Raw genomic sequence first — 14,454 nt, 5'->3', positions numbered from 1 at the left:
AAAAGGTGGTGTGGTGTCAAATGAAAAGGTTACTATATATAGGATGCTTTAAAAACTGGCATATATATATATATATATATATATATATATATATATATATATATATATATATATATATATATATATATATATATATATATATATATATATATATATATATATATATATATCAAATAAATTATTTGACCTGAGAGGATTTCACACACCTTCCCAGGACCGGGTTGAGACTTTTTAACCATTCACTAATGAAAAAACTAATGACCGAGGTTTAATAGTCGGTTAAGTAGTTATATATGTATGCATACATTTATGTATGCGTGTCTGTGTTTGAGTTTTCTTTTCCATATTATCCATATGCAAATTCACACATACGTTTAGTCCTTCGAAGCCAAGTTCAATCTAGCTTATCTATAAGAGTATTCGGTGTGGGTTGTACTCGTGCTCGTGGAGGCTGAGCTGGACGTTCAAAACGGCGTAATGACAGGGGAACACCGCCCCCTACTCGTTGTTTCTCGTTATGACACAAGTCGTTGCCATTACCACACGATAAAACGCGCAATTTTGGAACGTTACCATTTTACCGTTGCCAATTTGGGGTCATTTACAATATTAAAAAAAATATTTTTTTCTAATTATAAATACATTTCATTCTCACCTATTTTATACACATCTTCATTCTTTCTTTCTATACTTCTATTTCAACAACATAAAATGTAGCAAAGTTCAAACATTCCAACACAACCATCCGTTGAAACGCAAATGGGAGAGAGAGGGAAAGCTATAGTGGTTGACATGGAAAATAAGGAAGCTCTACATTGGTGGACAACAGATGAAGAAACTGCTTTGGTGCAAGCATGGTGTGGTATTTCAAAAGACGAATATCGTAGAAATAGGGTGAAGAAATGTGCTTATTGGGAGGCGGTGTGCAAAAAATTTCACACTATATTGAATAAAAAACAAAATCACAATACAGACATGCTTAGTAACAAATTGATTCAAATTAGCAACCGGTGCACAAAAGTCAACGACATTGATAACCAGTTTAAGACGCAACAACAAAGCGGAACCAATGACGTGGATTTGTTCAACACTGCAAAAGAACAATATCGGATCGAGATGGGACATATATATGCGTTCGAGAAAGCGTGGGAGTTGCTGCGATTTGATTCAGTGTTGAATAAAACTACTACATCGTAGTAAAATGTTTATATATTAGGTTTAATTAATATTGTCTTTTAATGTAGTTTTTATTATAATTATAATTTTAGATTTTTAAAAATTATGTCTTTTTTGTTTTTTTAATATTATGTTCTATAAAAATATATTTTATTTAGATGTTATGTTTCATTTTAGTGATTAAAAAAATAACAAAAACGAAAAAGAAAAAAAAAACTAATTTCGAAAAAAAATATAAAAATAAAACATATTTATTGTTAAAAAGTTGGTGCTGCATCTTGTTGCCCATTTCCCCACTTGATGTTATAACACCATTTGTTTAGGTGATATGTGAGATGACACAACTTGGTGTTGCATCTTGTTGCCCACATCCAATTCTCTAATTGTGAATTAGTGGATCCAATTCTCTAATTGTGAATTAGTGGATGTGAAAGTCATATTCATAGATCACATGCATACTCTAAAACGGAATATAAATTAAGAAAAAATAAAATCTCTTCCAATGTGGGTTGTTAATATTATCAATTAGTTGTGAGATTCGTATACTTTATGTGTTGATTAAAACAAAATGTTAAATACGAATGATTAAACGGAAAGTTTATGTGAATTTGAAATTTGAAATAAGTGAAAATTATGTGGAAAAATACTTAAAAAAAATTAATATGCGAAAAATAAATAAATTAAAATTACGTGTTTAGTTATCAGACTCGTGTACTAACCCTTATTAAACGAGTTAATTATAACAAACTGTTAAATATGAATGTTTAAACGGTAATTTATTAGAAATTGAAATTTAAAATTTAAAATTAATAGTCATTATGACATATTTAATTTATTAAAACTAAATTAATGATATATTGAAAAATTAAAAATAAAGTAAATGACAAGTGCACAATAAATATATCAAAATTATGGCAAAATGAGATGTAACAAATTGAATGACAGAATGAGATGTGGTAGAATGAATCTTTATTTAGTATTAGTATAGGTTTTTTCTTTATCTATTGTATTAATCAAATTTTGGTCGTGTTTTAGTTTTTGTAAAGAAACTAAACAACAGATAGTTAATATGTTTAAAAGTGAATTTAGGTAATTGATTTATTTCTCATATGTAATAAGTCATTCCATATTTCAGGATTTAAATCTGAACCTTTTAGGCTGTTAGAAAGAATGATCTTATATGTTTGTGATAAATGCCCATATTAGTTAGGCCATAATAGTGACAAGCTTTATATTAACTATTAATTGTTGGTATAGTGGATAATCGTAGAGATCTAACTTTGATAGCTTTTGATCTAACATGTCTTATCATTGTATCAACCTTTTAACATATATTTTTTACTAGGACACTTATGACTTAGCCAATATATAAAAAGGTAAAATTTACATAGACCTTGTTAAAAATGATGGGAAAAACTCTAGTAGACAGGTAAATGATTTTAGTATGAGAGCAGTCAAATTAATATGTAACTTAAGAAAGAGTATCTCATATTCGGCTAAATTAATATGTGCACAGTCTATGAAAAGGATTATGTTATCCATGCAGATATTTAAAATTATATAATATCACTTGTATAAATTCAAACTTAAAAGATACTCCTAATTCAAGTGGTTTATATGTTATTAGTTGAGCAAGAGGGGAGGGCAAAGGCATGTGAGAGTGTTGGGGGGCGAAAGAGTAATTCTAAAGGTGTTGGATGCTAAATGTTAAATATTGCATTGGGTTTATTTCCATTTGTTGCGTTTTATCAAGACATCATGACCCCATCCCCTCTCTACATACCATTTATTACTCTTGTTTTAAGTAACATACTTCTCTTTCAACCTTATAACTTATTTTAAAACAAATACATACATACACACATCCTACTAATATAAAAAAAGGCTTTCTATGTGCATTGTAATAATTCTATAATATTAAGTAGTTATATTTAAATACTTAATTTTATAAAATAAGTATAAGAGATAATGTCTTCAAATGTTTTTAGGATTTTTTAAATAACAATCACCAGTTCATCTGTTTATATGGTTGACATATATATAATATTATGATTATTTGAGAATCTAATTGATGAAATTTGATATTGCCATATTTATACTTATTTTTAGGCAGTATTTAAGTACATTTTTATTAATAAATTGATAATATGTTCAGAATAATGATATTTATGAGTTTAAATTGTTATTTTCAGTTAATACAAAGGATTTTCGAAGAGAGGGACCAGAGGTGACAAAATGGGAAACATGGGAGGCTTGGAAGACAAGAAAATAATAAATTCACGATAAGAGCTCAATTCACGACGTGGCGGTGAAGCCCACGACGTGGCACGGGTGTTCCAGAAGATAAACATCGCGACACGGAGGATTTCCTTGAAGGATACGGTTTACTTGAAGCCCACGACGTGGCGCATCAGGCCACGACGTGGCGCGGGTTTTTGAGGATTATATAAGTCCTCCTGATTATTACGAAAAGTAGACTTTTGGCAGAAGAAAAGGAGTTCCAGGAGAAGAAAGGTCCTGGAAGAGGGATTTCAACACCAAAAGAAGTAAAGTTTTATATTTTAGTTGATTATGAACATGTCTTTCATTAGTTTTAGCTGTGTTAGTTTAATTACTATGATGAGCAGCTGAATCTAGCTACTCTTGCTTAGCTGGATGAAGCTCTGAACTTATGAATAGCTATATGTTTATGGATTAATTTGAGTTGGTAAGAATTGCTTGTGTTTGATTTGTATAACCTAGCATGTTATTATTTGTTTATCTAATTGCTAGATTGCATGTTCTGTGTAGCTTAGTGACCATGAAACTGCATGAACTTGTTTACCTAATAATTTAGTGAACATTAAATTGTTAGAGCTAGGATTGACCAATCTTAGTTGGTAATTAAACTGAATAAATCTTAGTTGTGCTAGAGAACGTGAATTGTGACCATAATTGCGTTTATACAACAAATCTTACATAACATATTTACATTCATAATTAGTTCTGTGTTTAATTATGTGTGAACATACATGGTTTGACATGAATTAGTTACTTATTGGTAAGATAGAACTAAATTACTAATATAACTAAAAACCAACTTAATAACCCATAATCATTAGCTAGTCATAAGAAAGAAGTGGATTCAACTAAGCAAGAGTGTGTTTTTATTTAATTTGATTTAAGTTCATCTGATCTTGCAAAATCAGATAAAACCCCTTATTAAATTTGTTAATAAATTAGGTTAATTTAATAGTAAGTAGATTAATTAGTAACACCGTTCCCTGTGATCGACACCCGACTTACCTAAGCTATACTGTAATCTGACTAGGTACACTGCCTATAAGTGTATAGTTAGTCTAAGTTTGTTAGGTTATAAATATTAAAATTAGTGGGTACTTTTGTGCACATCAAGTTTTTGGCGCCGTTGCCGGGGAACGGTGCAGATTATTAGTTTATTTAGCTGCATTAGATTAATCGTTTTTAAATCTGCAGAAAGTTTAATTGGTTATTTATTTTGCTAGCTTATCTTAGTTTAATTTTTTCTGTTTGGCACAGAGTTCACGACGTGAGATTTAGTACACTCACGACGTGAAATCTGAGAGTTCATTTTTTAGTTTTTCTTATTTTAGTCCAGTTTTACGTTTTAGTTTAGCAAGTTGCAGGAGTTAATGACCAGAGGCTCAAACACACCATTGGTGCCACCACTAGAAGATCCCGAGTCTACAATTCACAAGAAAAAGACGCCCTTGCAAGAATTGAAGTCAGCCTTCTCTAGGAAGTCGGGAAAGAAGACAGGAGAGTCAAGTTCATCAGCAAAGCACGAGAGCAATATTGAGCATTTGGATCATACACCCATGCAAACCGAGTACGAAAGCGATACCGAGCCAGAATTTGAAGAACACACAAGTGAACCCGAGAACGAGCCAAGGAACGAGATGGCAGCAATTGAAGAAATGTCCATGGGAGCTTATAAGAAGCGGATCCGAGAAGATGTGGGTCCCGGATTAGTCCAACCCGCAATACCTGCCAATGCCACATTCGAGCTGAAGGGACACATATTGACTGCGCTGAAGGACATCCCATTTTTCGGGAAAGACCATGAGGATGCTTTTAAGCATCTAGATGAAGTCAACGACATTGCAGATTACTTCAATGTCCCAAATGTCAACAGGAACACAGTCTTGCTTAGGATGTTGCCCGTCACTTTCAAAGGAGCTGCTAAGGAGTGGTTAAAAGCACTCCCACTGGGTACAATCACCACTTGGGCTCAAATGCATGAGAAATTCCTAGACCAGTTTTGCCCGCCATCCAAGATAGCCAAATTCAAGAAGGCAATAGCCAACTTTGAGCAACAGCCGGGGGAGTCACTGTACGAAGCATGGGAGCGGTACAAGGGCTTACTCAGAAACTGCCCGCAACATGACCTAAATGTGCAACAAGAGATGTCAATCTTTTATGATGGGGTCAATGTGATGACAAGACAAATCCTTGATTCTCAAGGACCGATGACAAGGAAAAATCCAAGGGAGGTCAAGGAGCTAATTGAAGAATTCGCGAAACACTCTCGCAAATACCATAACCCGAGGCAAGATGGAAGCAAAGGCGGTGGAGGAGCCCAAACTGAAGAAATTGCAGCTGTCATGGCCATGCTGAATAACATGGATCGCAGGATAACACAAATGGACCAGTCGATACATGCCATAAGAGTGGGGTGCGAGCGATGCAGTGGCCCACACTTGACCAAGGACTGCAACGTGGATGAATTTGGGAACAGAAAAGCTCAAGTGTGCTACTCTAATGGGGATAAGTTTGATGAGGACTGGAGGAAACCGAAGAAGGAGTGGCTGCCATATGAAGAGTATAAGAAGCAAAAATAAGAGAAGTATAGGCAGACAAGTCGAGGCCTCTATCAAAAGGAGCAGCCACCAACCGAGAAGAAACCCGACCTAGAGACCATTTTAATGAAATTTATGGAAGCATCGGAAAAGCGACACGAGGCCACGGATTCCGCTATCATGGAACAACAAACATTGATAAAGAACCAACAAGCCTCCATCCATAACCTTGAAGTACAATTTGGTCAACTAGCCACTTTAGTTCATGAAAAATTGTCCCCGAAGAGTCCCGAAGTACAAGCCCAATCTCACGTAATGGCCATCGATACTGAATAAGATACAATATCTGAGTTCCTGGAGGCGTTGGAAGAAGAACCGCAGCAGCCCAAGAAATTAAGGATCGAAAATGGAGAAAGTGTTGAACCAGGCTTGCCACGATGTGAAACTCCTCTGGCCACGACGTGGTGCAAGTCTGAGCAAAAATCCTTTGAGCCTATTCCAGCTTATCATCCACCTATGCCATTTCCCACCCGCGCAACACTTAGTCAACTGGAGAAGGAACATTTAGAGTTTGTGAAGCGTGTGAAAAGGATTCCAATTAATACTCCCTTTGTTGAATCCTTGTCCAAAGCTTCCGAGAACCAGAAATTACTGCAAGACTTGATAGATACGCGAAGGCAATTAAAGAAGCAGTTTACAGTGATTCTAAGTGAACAAACTTCAAAAGTTGTGTTGGGAGAAACACCAGAAAAGATGGGGGATCCTGGACGCCTCACTCTTCCATGCGAGGTTGGGAATAAAATGAAGGTTAATGCTTTAGCCGATTCCGGGGCTAGTATTAATCTAATGCCTTTTTCATTTTATCAAAAATTGGAGATTCAGAAGATGAAGGCTACAAAAATGAAGATTGACATGGTGAACCGTTCGGTGACACAACCCCGAGGCATAGTGGAGGATATTTTGGTGAGAATTGGAAAATTTGTTTTTCCGATAGACTTTGTAGTCTTAGACATGAAAGAAGATCCGAATGTCCCGATAATCCTAGATCGGCCATTGCTCAACACTGCTGGTGCCCTTGTTGATATCCGCGAGTCTAAGCTAACTTTGAGGGTTGGAGATGAACAAGAAGTCTTTGGGATAAAGGATGACTTTCAAGAAAATAAAGAAGAGGTGTTCACAATTAATGAAGAGAATGAACTAGAAGAACTGGAAAAGCTTATGGAAGAAGAGATAAAGGTAGTTCATCAAGTCAAAAGGACAAAACCAAAGGCATCTGTTCCATATTTGATTGAAGTCATAGCTTACAAGAGCCCGCCTTCTTGGGTAAGCAAAGAGGATGAGGAAATAACAAGTGATGAAGAGGAGGTCACTTCAAGAGTAACAAGGCTGGTGGTGAAAGCAGAAGAGAATGACATAAAGTACAAGGAGGAAACCAAGGGCACAAAACGCAAGCTTGAAGAAAAGGGAAAAGCTAAAAAGGAGAATTCAAAGAAGGCGTATAAAAGGAGAGTTCAAGCTTACAAAAGGCGGTTCAAGGAACAAAAGATCTTGGTGGAGGACTCTTCCGAAGATTCAACGTAGAAGGCATGGAGTCCAACTCAAGACTCCAAGAAAAAGAAGCGCTTCTCGGGAGGCAACCCGAGTTTGGTTTGCATTTTCTTTTTAAAATTTTCTTTTCTTTCTTTTCTTTTTAATTAGGAAAGACATCGATTCATCATCTAAAAAACCGGTAATTAGTAGAGAATTAGCTGTATGGAACTTTAAATAATGAATGATATGCAAAATAATTAATTAATATGATAAACATTATTAAGAATTTTGCGTCTGGCAGTTTCCACGACGTGGGCATAGCCCAGCCACGTCGTGGGCTAAAAGGAATGCGCGATTGAAAAACAATTTAAGGTCCACGACGTGGGCATAGCCAGCCACGTCGTGGCCTTTAAAAATCAAGGGGGACCATTTCCTTAAAACCCTTTGACCGATAATTCTCATTCTCACTTGAGGCTTCCGCACGAATGGAAACATTATAACCCCACAGCCAATTTCTTATTCTACTTCTAATTTCCTTGCAAGATCTTGCCAATTAATCTATTTGGTACGTGTTTTACTCATTATTTTGTAGTAATTCTTCCAATTTCAAGTTTGCATGGTTAGGGTTTGTATGATTCACGAAATTGGTTGAATCTAGTGGTTGATTTTAGATTAAATATCCCTTTAATGGTCATAGGAACAAACCCCAACCATTGATTTTAGTAGATATTGCATGCATATAGACCGAGTCAGAATCTGTGACCGACGCGACCCACGACGTGGCGCAGCCTGGCCACGTCGTGACTTCTGTGAACTTGTTTAAACTGTTTAATGTGTTGGTTGTTTGTTGTTTTGGTTTGCTTTGTTTGCAGAAATGGGACCACGACGAGCTGTTCCGCAGGATGAAGACCCGATAGATGTTGCAAGCATACATCCTTTATACCAGTTTCCTCAAAACATTCCCCGACCATTGCTAACAACCTACGAGAATCGGCTTGGATGGTTATACAATAGGGAGTTTGCAATAGCCCCAATTATTGATTGGGGATGGCTAGGTGGAGTGGGAATGGTAGCGGAGCTAGGACATTATTGGTCGAAGACTTATGTTGGAGATCAATTTTCATTCACTTGTCACAGGTGGAGGAATTTATTCACCATTCAAGAACCCGTGTACCGGGAATTGTCGGTAGAATTTTTCTCTACCGTATGTTTCGAAGAACGCACCCTTAATGTCACCTACAATAGAGCACTTGTTTTTCGTTTGGGTGGTGTATATCGTGAGTGTAGCCTTCGGGAATTTGCTTGGCGTATGGGGCTCTATACGGAAGTGGAGACGCAATCTCCGTTTTTTATCCCTTTCTTGCTTGGATGTGTGCAGAATTTTGCTCCAGGTACTTTGGATGTGCAGTTTTGGCGGGGCATTTCTAACCATGAGTACAACACTCGTGACTCGAGTGAGTCACAAATTCGGAATCCTGTTTTCCGATTTTTGCACCGCCTTATCACGTTTTCAATCAATCACAAGCATCATGGTGACAAGGTCCCCATCCAGAATCTATTTTATTTATGGAGTCTTATTACCTCGGGGGTTTGCTGTGATTTGCCTTATATGTTGGCAAGGTTTATGGGGAAGAAAGCGGCCAATTCTAGGCCTGGGAGCCCGATTACTAGGGGCATTTGGTTACTCGCCTGGCTAGGTCATATCATATTTTGACCCATGACTTTGTGAGGAATCTTACTCGATTCCCGGACACAGACTTGACCATTCAAGTCTTGGGTGTGATGCGAGCGGTGGTGAATATCGGGGGTCGTTTTGTTATACCGCCGATAGATGACGAGCAGGAGGAGGGGCAGCCGGGACAGCAACCACCAGCTAGGCCGAGGCGTCGAAATGTGCGGGTTAGAGGTGAGGTCGAGCGAGAACGTGCTGCTTCGCAGTATGTGCAGGGAGTGCCCACCGACCCTTTTCAGAGTCGGGTGGGAACATATTTGGATAATCTACGGGGTCATGCCATTTACCATACCCAGCTTACCGAGGGTATTTATTCACATTTGGGTGTGACCCGACCACCTGCTATGCCACCACAATATCCCTATTTTCCGACATGGGATGAGCTATGGCGTCCGCAAAATGATGAGGCAGGGCCAAGTGGAGCACAAGATCAAGATGATGATTGATTTGATTTTTTTTTTTTTGAGTAGTTTTTTTTAGTTTGACTTTGGTGTGTGATGTAAAACCTTATTAAAACTATGATGTTACTTTTTGTTTCTTTTGGGTTGTTCTAACTTTTCAGATTAGCGTTGGAATTCTAAGGAGCATAGAAGGTTAACTTTCGAGTCGTGTTTGTCTAGTCAAGGAAGCTTAGAGTCGTGAGTCAGAACCCACAATTCAAGATAAGTGTGGGGTATATTAGGAGAGAGGTTATAGTTGGGAAATATATTTGCATAGAAGTGTCGGACACCAGTTAGCCATTGGTCAAAGCTGCTAGAGTAAATAAATCAAATAAGTCATTTTCTACTGATGCCCAGTTTCCACGACGTGGATTCCTTATGCCACGTCGTGGCACTCTTGCAGTTTGTAGTAGTTCAGCATTTTGGTGTTCGCGGTTTCAACCCATATCACGACGTGTCCAGATATATGCCACGACGTGATCCAGTTTATCATTGCCACATTTTTCCTTACAAATACCCACTTTGACGAATTGAAGTTTCGAGTCTTGTTTGTGGTTTATTTACGTATTCAACCAGTTCTACACTGAGTTTCTATTTTTGGAAGTCCAATTGCACATTTTCCACACTTTTAGAGATGCTCATGCCGCTATCCCAGGGGAGTCTATTCCTTTTTCTCCCTTTTCTTTAATTTTCATTTGTTTTTATACATACAATGAGGGCATTGTATGAAATAAGTGTGGGGTAGGGTAGAAAAAGTAAATTGCTAGAAGTAAATTGCTAGAAAATTTTGAAAATTCAAATTTTTATTAATTGAATCTAGTAATAATAATTTGAGCTATAATTGCTAGTATTATGCGGGATGATCCGATGAAAGTTCAAATGTTTAGTTGAGCCAATATACGTTATAGTGCATTTGTGGCTTCCCTTATTTTAGTGAAATCATGGAACAAAAACATAACCCCGCTCGGTTTCAAGGATGCAATATGTTTAGCAGCCTAAACCTGAAATGTATCCAGGAAAATTATTATCATTAACCAATAAAGGTTGAGGTTGAGCGCCTCTGCTTAAGCATGTAGGTTTTGAGTGAAAAAAGAGAGGTACATGTAAAAAAAAGAGAGAGAATTACGAAAAAGTTTGAAGAATTTTGGAGCAAATAAAGTGAAGATCAAAAGATCAAAATTCCAAGAAATTCAAAAAGTTGAAGATACCAAGAAATCAAATCAAATAAGGTAGTGAATTCAAAGAAATCAAAGATCAAGTTGTTAAAGAAGTGAAGAATTCCTAAAGAGCTCCATAGTGGTATCGGAAAAAAATTGTAATTCTAGTTTATATATGCTTAGGTTGCTCAACTAAAAATACCTTGAGGTTAAGAGGTTTTCTGAAGATGGATTCGGAGGGTTGCATAAAATGAGCATTTTTCGGAAAAAGTGGGCGAGTGTTTATGAATATTGTTAGTATTTAAAGTCTGGGGGGGGGGGTACTTTAGGTGAATTGTAGACACAAATGCATGCGTTGAGGTTTTGACATAATGGCTGAAGTAGAGTCGGATTGTTATGTGTAGTGTTAGTAATTAAGAATTATGTTTAAATTTGCTTGAGGGCAAGCAAAGCCTAAGTGTGGGGTATTTTGATATTGCCATATTTATACTTATTTTTAGGCAGTATTTAAGTACATTTTTATTAATAAATTGATAATATGTTCAGAATAATGATATTTATGAGTTTAAATTGTTATTTTTAGTTAATACAAAGGATTTTCGAAGAGAGGGACCAGAGGTGACAAAATGGGGAACATGGGAGGCTTGGAAGACAAGAAAATAATAAATTCACGATAAGAGCTCAATTCACGACGTGGCACAGGTGTTCCAGAAGATAAACATCGCGACGCGGAGGATTTCCTTGAAGGATACGGTTTACTTGAAGCCCACGACGTGGCGCATCTGGCCACGACGTGGCGCGGGTTTTTGAGGATTATATAAGTCCTCCTGATTATTATGAAAAGTAGACTTTTGGTAGAAGAAAAGGAGTTCCAGGAGAAGAAAGGTCCTGGAAGAGGGATTTCAACACCAAAAGAAGTAAAGTTTTATATTTTAGTTGATTATGAACATGTCTTTCATTAGTTTTAGCTGTGTTACTTTAATTACTATGATGAGCAGCTGAATCTAGCTACTCTTACTTAGCTGGATGAAGCTCTGAACTTATGAATAGTTATATGTTTATGGATTAATTTGAGTTGGTAAGAATTGTTTGTGTTTGATTTGTATAACCTAGCATGTTATTATTTGTTTATCTAATTGCTAGATTGCATGTTCTGTGTAGCTTAGTGACCATGAAACTGCATGAACTTGTTTACCTAATAATTTAGTGAACATTAAATTGTTAGAGCTAGGATTGACCAATCTTAGTTGGTAATTAAACTGAATAAATCTTAGTTGTGCTAGAGAACGTGAATTGTGACCATAATTGCGTTTATACAACAAATCTTACATAACATATTTACATTCATAATTAGTTCTGTGTTTAATTATGTGTGAACATACATGGTTTGACATGAATTAGTTACTTATTGGTAAGATAGAACTAAATTACTAATATAACTAAAAACCAACTTAATAACCCATAATCATTAGCTACTCATAAGAAAGAAGTGGATTCAACTAAGCAAGAGTGTTTTTTTATTTAATTTGATTTAAGTTCATATGATCTTGCAAAATCAGATAAAACCCCTTATTAAATTTGTTAATAAATTAGGTTAATTTAATAGTAAGTAGATTAATTAGTAACACCGTTCCCTGTGATCGACACCTGACTTACCTAAGTTATACTGTAATCTGACTAGGTACACTGCCTATAAGTGCATAGTTAGTCTAAGTTTGTTAGGTTATAAATATTAAAATTAGTGGGTACTTTTGTGCACATCAAAATTGTAATAAATTAGAAATTCTTATGAGGAAAAAATATGTGTTGTTGCAAAGGAATAAAAGCTCTACGAATCAGAGAGAACTGAGATCAATATTGTACGACAAAATTGCAAAAATGGTCCATGTGGTATGTATTTTTTGTGGGTTTGGTCCAAACCACGAGTTTTTTAGCATCATCGTCTCCGTTAAAACAATCTGTGAACCCCCTCATGTGCCTTCCACATGAGGGTATTTTCATCTTTTTACTTCTAGGGACCATTTATACATAAGATAAAATAAAACCCCCTTTATATACAATTTTCTATTACCAGCTTCTTCCCTAACGATTGGTCTTCCCCAACGTCCTTCACTATTCTTCCCCAACGACTATTTTCTTCCATTTTCTCATTCCTGGCCTACAATCAAACAATGGTGGTTTGTTTTTGTGGAAAGCTCGCTTTGGCGAAAACGTCTTTGACATCACTGAATCCCAGAAGGATGTTTTATGCGTGCCCTACTAAGGATTCCATTTGTGGGTTTATCAGGTGGGTTGACCCGCATATGTTTGCTAGGAGTAAAACCATCATACCTGGTCCGCTAAGAAACATCAATACATTGGGGGAAAGGTGCAATGGGCTAGTAAGAAGTCTCAACATGTTAGAGGAACAGTGCAACGGACTTTTAAGCACGAACAACATGTTGGAGGCAAGGTGTGATGCATTGAAGGATGAAGGTTTCAAGCTGAAGATGTATTTATGTGCAAGTTGGTTTATGTTTGTGATTTTTATCTTTGGTATTTGGTCTATGTAAGGGATATGGTTAGACAAATGTGGGGTTTTTTGTTGATCAGGTGATGAAGGGTAATGAATTCCAATGTGTTGGTATAAAAATAGTATGATTTTGTAGTAAGTTGACTTGATCATGTTTGTAATGCATTCCAATGTTGTTAATTATATAAATGATATTCAAGTGTGAAAATGTGTTCAAAATGTGTATTAATAGTCAAATATAAGCACATAAATAGAACCAAAATGTAATAAAAGTACATTACCAAAATATATGTCATAATTTAACCAAAATGCACATTTCATTAACCACATGAGTGGAACCAAAACAATTACCAAATTAAGCATATAAGTATCTTTGCACCATACATAACCACATCATCATACCATAAGTAAAGTATTCAAAAACAAACAATTTTTAACAAGAAACAACCAAATAGTTATTGCACCATAACAAACAACCAAATTCACTTCTTGGATTGATTCCCACCTTGCCCTTTACAGGTCCTAGAGTTGTATCCCTTATTCTTGCATTTGCTACAAGTAACACTGATATGTTTCCTTGATAGCTTCTGCACTCCATCATTTATTGGTCCTTGGGAATCTTTTCCTTGCATTTCATTGACTGCATCACCTTGACTTGCCATCTGCCTTTTGCTTAACCTTTCACCCTCACTTTGTCTTCTTTTTTTAGGCCTTCCCACCTAAGTGTGATGTGGAGGAGGGATTAGCTTTATTATAAAATTACTTTTAGGCCACATGGTTTGTCACACCCCCAAACCTGATACCCAATAGCCAAGGAATAGATAATACCTAGATGTTATAATAGCTAAATCCCTAGGATAACATAATACCTAGGAGTTATGCTGGTCAAATACAGGGATATGCATTGTACCTACTCATTACTCTACCCAAATATCATATTTTCAAATAACAATAATTAGGCTGTGTGTGTGTGTGTATGTCTATATATATATATATATATATATATATATATATATATATATATATATATACACACACACACACAAAATAATTATGAGATCAGAAAGGTTAGAATTGTCAAATATAAGGT

At 36.1% G+C, this 14,454-nt stretch overlaps 1 non-coding gene across 1 annotated transcript; it reads right to left on the bottom strand.

The window, feature by feature from the left end:
- Window positions 1–5,477: 5,477 nt before the first annotated feature.
- LOC145013419 (small nucleolar RNA R71) lies at window positions 5,478–5,584 on the bottom strand. The gene has a single exon (XR_013664979.1). It is a non-coding gene; the product is annotated as a small nucleolar RNA R71 (small nucleolar RNA).
- Between the last annotated feature and the right edge of the window lie 8,870 nt (window positions 5,585–14,454).

The sequence above is a fragment of the Lactuca saligna genome, chromosome 8 (assembly GCF_052625555.1).
Source record: "Lactuca saligna cultivar CGN05327 chromosome 8, ASM5262555v1, whole genome shotgun sequence".
NCBI lineage: Eukaryota > Viridiplantae > Streptophyta > Magnoliopsida > Asterales > Asteraceae > Lactuca > Lactuca saligna.
Note: the sequence above shows the minus strand (reverse complement) of the source record. Positions and strands in the feature narration are given on the sequence as shown.